Below are 6,430 nucleotides of genomic sequence, written 5' to 3' on the forward strand. Positions count from 1 at the left end.
TTTTTTTATTACTTTGTTGTTTCAGCAACATTAAATTTAAAAACTGTACGTTCGAGTTAAAATATATATTTATAATTTTAATAAATGACAAATTAAAAAGGCATGCACTTTTTTTTGTATCGAAAAAATATCGAACCATGACACCAAAGTATCGAACCGAACCGAACCGTGAATTTTGTGTATCGTTGCACCCCTAATATATATACATTTGTACATTTATATAAATAAATAGTAAATCACAAACTCTAGCTACTGAATCCTTCCATATGACATATGATGTTCAATTAACCTTCATTTTTTTTCAGTTAAGGTGTCACAAGATGTCTTTGATAATCATAGTTGCATTTCATCAGATAGGCTGAAGCAATTCAGATCTAATCAGCACAGTGTGATAATGTTTTCCCCACATCTGACAAAAGGTAAGACAAAGCAGACTTGGTTCTGAGATGAGCTTTGTTTTTTAGTTAATTTCCTGTGACAGTTTCACATTAACTGACACAGAGTGCAGCAGCTTAAGATTAATCCTACTACCCTGCAAGACAACACAAAGACAACAACCTTTTCCACTGACAATATTGTGTTTATTACTGGATAATTTTGTATTGCATTCATGATGTTGCCTTTGTCCGTAGATGAGGATTAAAATTTCTGAGAAAGCTCAAAGCTGTAATTTCCTGTGTTTGCAGGTACAGAACAGTGGCACTACACATCACTTAATACAAGTTCTTAAACCTCAACATTTACTCTTCACCCTTGATGGGATGTGTATGTGAAGTACTACATATCAGTGAAAGATACAGCTCTTTTAAGTTAAAAACATAAAGTCAAAGGGATTAATCATCCATGAAACTGTGTCACTATCAGCAGAAACAGTAACTCAGTCTAGTGTTTCAGAAAGCTGTTGATCCCAGACCGGCACAGCATCAGCTGCATGAAGAGGACATGATATTTTCTCTGACAGCATTAAATAAAACCTGATAAAGGTCAATGGTCATCACTTGAGCATCACTTGTTGAACTAAAGACTTAAAACTAAATTCTTTCACACTGTTTTTGCCAATAGTGTTTTATTTACCATAAAGTAATTCAGACTCATTCATACTGGGTAACCAGAGAGGATAATATATATTTTAATATGTAACTTTCTTCAGTCTTCCTGATGTTTCTGAAGTGATGTCTCTCTACCCACTACCACTACTCTGAAAATGTACACTAAACAGAAGGAAAGAGGCCAAAGATTAGTGAGTGTCAGAACCACTGTCCAGGATGAGACAATGGTCATCCATAAGTACATCAGGATGATGACTGTGAGCTTAGTCAATACCTCAGACAGCAGAAACCCAAGAAAGAAGAGGAAAGAGGAGAACAACCATCATGGAAGGACAGGTCCCTGCACAGTGTGTAACACCAGCAGTTCGAAGAAGTGGCTGATATCAAGAAATCCTACCAGTGGCTGGACAAAGCTAGGCTGAAAGACAGCACAGATGCACCTAACAAGGCAGCACTGGAAGAAGCTCTAAATACAAGATCCATAGAGGCTGCACTTGGGGTCTATCACACCAGGCAAGACCCCAGGTGCAGACTGTGCCTGAGACAATCCAGCACGTAACCGCAGGGTACAAGATGCTGGTACGCAGAGCTAACATGGAACGTCATAACGAAGTTGCTGGCAATAATATACAAGAACATCTGTGTTAAGTAAAGCCTTGAAGTCCCGAGGTCAAAATGGGACACATCCCATAGGGTGGTTGAGAATGACCGAGCTAAGATCCTGTGGGACTTCCAGATACAGACAGACAAACTAGTGATGGGTAACCAAAAAAAGGTAGGTTAAATGTATAATAGTATCTTTCTGTTGAAAGAGTAGATCAAAATGCCTTAAAGCTTCAGTCTTTATATTTTCAAAATGTTGTAATTATTTAAAATATTATTTCAACTATTAGTCAAGTTTTTCTACTTTTCCTGCATGTGATCCACTCCCCTTCCTGTTCCTGCTTTCTTGTCTACTGTCTGCATCACACTGTCAGATAAAGGCTAAAAATGCCACAAAAAAGGAAATAAATAAAAAGTTTGTTATGTGTTTTAGTATTAACCCACTAAACATTGGACGTTGAATAGATGTGCAGATAATCTCTATATCGGGTCCTTCGCTCAGTAACCAATTCTGGATATCTATATGATCAGAATCAGAATCAGAAAGGGGTTTATTGCCAAATGTTGAGCAGGTTTACAACATTAGGAAATTGCTGCGGTGCTTCAGTGCAAACATAGTGTCATAAAGATATAAAAATAAGAATAAGAATTAAAAGTGCTACGTAGAAAGATATGTGCATGAGATATACATGAGATATATACATGAGAATAAGAATTAAGAGTGCTACGTAGAAAGATATATACATTAGTGCAGGTGGTGATCAGTGCCAAACATGGAATGATGCAGTGACACAGCGTAGGGTCATGTGATAGTGGCGGGGACAGTCATATGGTTATTGTTCATGTGTCCAACAGCAGAGGGGAAGAAACTGTTCTTATGGCGAGAGGTTCTGGTGCGAATGGACCGGAGCCTCCTGCCTGAGGGGAGCAGGTCAAACAGACTGTGTCCAGGGTGAGAAGGGTCAGCTGAGATCCGAGCTGCACGCCGCAATGTCCTGGAGGTGTACAGGTCCTGCAGGGATGGGAGTCTGCAGCCAATCACCTTCTCAGCAGAGCGCACAACACGCTGCAGTCTCTGTTTGTCCCTGATAGTGGCTCCAGCGTACCACACGGTGATGGAGGAGGTGAGGATGGACTCGATGATAGCAGTGTAAAACTGCATCATCGTCCGTGTTGGCAGGTTGAATTTCTTCAGCTGCCTCAGGAAGTACATCCTCTGCTGGGCTTTCTTGATGACGGAGGTGATGGTGGGCTCCCACTTCAGGTCCTGGGTGATGGTGGTACCCAGGAAGCGGAATGAGTCCACAGAGGTGATGGGGGTGTCAGTCAGGATGATGGGGGGGAGTGGGGCTGTGTGCTTCCTGAAGTCCACAATAATCTCCACTGTCTTCTGGGCATTCAGCACCAGGTTGTTGTGGCTGCACCAGGACACCAGACGTTCAACCTCCCTCCTGTAGGCAGACTCATCCCCGTCCGAGATGAGCCCAATAACGGTGGTGTCATCTGCGAACTTGATTAGCTTGACAGACTCCATCAGTGTTGTGGAGTAACGGAATACATGTACCAGCGTTACGTATTTAAAATACAAATTATGAGTAACTGTATTCCGTTACAGTTACTGTTTGAAAAGGTGTTATTCAGAATACAGTTACTTTGTCGAAATAAATGGATTGCACGGCGGTCTTTTCCTGTTTCATATGTTAGGCTATGCCCTCTCTATTTTTGGTAATTCCACGCCGGTGGAAACCCAAACAAAACACGCATTAAGACGCTCTAATGCTTGTGTCTCAATCTTGCGGTCCATGTCACCCCTACTTGCATAATGACGAGAAGAAATATTTTTTAAAAATTATTATTCAAAAAAATTAGTTAATATGAAGGCAATAGGCAAAGTGTTACAGGCGTAGCCCTAAAGAATGTAGCCTCATGGGCAGTGTAGTCCGTGCTGCAGGGAAAATGGAATGCCATATCCGTTTTGTGTCTGTGAGCGCAAGGAGGTGTCGTGGAGGAGGTGTGTCCCAATAAGAAAGATGTCTTTAATGCTGTGAGTATATCGGCGAGCACAATCACCAGACGCGTGGAAGAAATAGGGGGTAATGTATATGCCCAGCTGCAACAAAAGACGAAAGAATTTGACTTTTTTTCATTAGCACTGGATGAGAGCATGGACGTGCAGGACACAGCGCAGCTTCTTATTTTTATTCGTGGAGTTAGCGCAAACTTTGAGATGTGCGAGGAGCTGGCAGCCCTCCAAAGTCTGAAAGGCACTACAACGGGGGAGGATATTTTCGACAAAGTATGTCAAACAATGGAAGAGTTGGATCTGGACTGGGCAAAACTTGCTAGCATCACGACTGACGGGGCTCCTTGTATGGTGGGCGCATCTCAGGGCCTAATAGGACGCATGAACCACGAGATGGAAGAACGGGGTCTCACCGCCCCTCTACAAGTCCACTGCATAATTCGCCAGCAAGCGCTTTGCTGCAAAGTGTTGAAGTGGGATTCTGTCATGAAGGCTGTGGTATCATGCATAAACTTCATCAGAGCAAATGGACTGAAACACAGGTAGTTCCAACAATTCCTGTCCGAACTGGAATCTGTGTACGAAGATGTGCTGTACTACACAGAGGTCCGATGGTTGAGCCGCGGCAGAGTTTTGAGGCGTTTTTACGAGCTGCTACCCGAAATTAACGCATTTCTTCATTCAAAAGGCAAAACGGTCCAAGAGCTGATCGACCCAGAATGGAAGTGGCACCTCGCATTTTTAACAGACGTGACGGAAATGCTGAACAGCATTAATTGCAGCTACAAGGCCAGGGGAAACTCATTTGCGACATGTATTCCCATATAAAAGCATTTGAGTTGAAACTAGCGCTGCTTTTGGAACAAGAGAAAAAGCACAACTTCACCCATCTCCCTGCTACCCAAAACCTTTCTGCAGAGAACCCAGCGGTCCTGTTCCCAGCTGAAAAGTGTGTGGAAGCACTGGAAATGCTGAAGGCGGAGTTCAGTGTGCGATTCCGTCAACTGCATGTTTATGCAAAAGAAATCCGTCTTTTCCAAAACCCCTTTGTTGCCGACATCGATGAAGCCCAGCCTTTTTATCAGTTTGAGCTGGCCGAGTTACAGAACTGTGTTCTGAAAGACGCATTCAAGCCCAACAGTCTCGCTAACTTCTATGCCGCCCTCCCAAATGACACGTACCCTAACATAAAAAAACACGCAATGAAGATGTCCACACTTTTTGGCAGCACGTATATCTGCGAGCAAACCTTTTCACGCATGAAACTCATGAAAACCGATGAGATCAAGATTGACAGATGAACCCAGAGAGGGTTATTTGATTATTTATTGATGTCATAAATAGTGTTATTAAGTACTTCCTAAGTTAATTTTATCTGTTAAGAACCCAGAGAGGGTTATTTGATCTCGGAAAGGGTTATTAATATTTGGTTATGTGTGGCTTTCTGGAAAACAATAAATGTTTACATTTCGGCAAACCTGTGATCGTCACACTTTTTCTGTTACAAACTGACCCTGGCCCCCCATCAGAGAAGGAAAAAGTTATGTGACGCTCACTGGAAAAAGTTTGGGGACCCCTGTCCTAAACAATACGTTTCGTTGGAGCAGCCTTTCAACGGCTCTCTCTGTCTCTCTCTAGCAAAGTTTACCCAGACAACAAAGTAAAGCTAGTTTTTGGTTATGAGCCCGACACGGAACCCGACGTATTAGCCAGATGTCCCTTTACTATGTTTTGGAGCCTTGGACTTTTATATACGCACGGAATAGTTTTCTATACCAGATCGCTGTAAAAAGTGCAGCCTTACCTAATGTCCACTCTACTGTTACTCATTTATTAAGATTTTAAAAATCTAGTTGGTATTGGTATTGTTGAGAGATTTTGAGTTTTGTGTTATGTTTATTTGTAGCTTCATTTAAAGGAAGAAGAGCTTGTGAATTGGACAATTGCAGGAAAAGGGAGTGAGACATTGTGTGCAGAAAAATGTGCTGTGACAGCCAAAAAGCTACCTCCTGTTTCAACAGATAAGTTAACGGTCTCTCCTTTTAAGGAGATGTTATTGAGTTCTGTACAGGCCACACCTATTGCTGTGAAAGCTTGTTTGAGTATAAATAAAGAATGTACTGAGAGCCCCGGCGCGATTCCCTCTGTGACGGGGCATCGTCCATGTACATGTAAAATCTCTGAGTCTGTGTTTCTTGCCTCCTAAGAGTTTTCTCCTCACAGGTATGGTGAGTAGCCTTCAGTAATAGTAATAAATGGCACAGCAATAGTCCATTCATGTAAAAAGCATGATAATATATTAAGTAATCCAAAGTATTCGGAATACGTTACTCTCATTGAGTAACCTAACAGAATACATTTTGGGGCATGTATTCTGTAATCTGTAGTGGAATACATTTTGAGTAACCTTCCCAACTCTGTATATGATCTCTAAACTAGCTCCACAATTTGGATGTCCAACCATGACCCAACCTGGACATCAATATGTTGTTCAACATTTGAACTTTGGACTGGGAAAGTTTTTAGGACATCATGTGGATGTCTGTGACAGGTGCAGGGAATTTACATGATTAATAAATGTAATATTTTTTATTTACAAATATCAATAGAATGTGTTTAATACATTTAAAAGAAAATTTGCATTGTATATGGTTCGTTTTAATTTTAGCGAGGTTGGCATCCTGTTTTATTGTGAAGAGCTGTGTAAGAGAAAGTGGCTATGTTTGTGATCGGTAGCAGGACGGAAAGAATTTGC

The 6,430-nt window shown here is 41.6% G+C and overlaps 1 long non-coding RNA gene across 1 annotated transcript; it reads left to right on the plus strand.

The window, feature by feature from the left end:
* Positions 1–3,542: 3,542 nt before the first annotated feature.
* Positions 3,543–6,089, plus strand: LOC120730881. The gene is made up of 3 exons (XR_005695234.1): positions 3,543–3,555; positions 4,142–4,148; positions 5,549–6,089. It is a non-coding gene; the product is annotated as an uncharacterized LOC120730881 (long non-coding RNA).
* Positions 6,090–6,430: the final 341 nt, after the last annotated feature.

This window comes from Simochromis diagramma, unplaced genomic scaffold (assembly GCF_900408965.1).
Source record: "Simochromis diagramma unplaced genomic scaffold, fSimDia1.1 OVJJ01000746.1, whole genome shotgun sequence".
Taxonomy (NCBI): Eukaryota; Metazoa; Chordata; class Actinopteri; order Cichliformes; family Cichlidae; genus Simochromis; species Simochromis diagramma.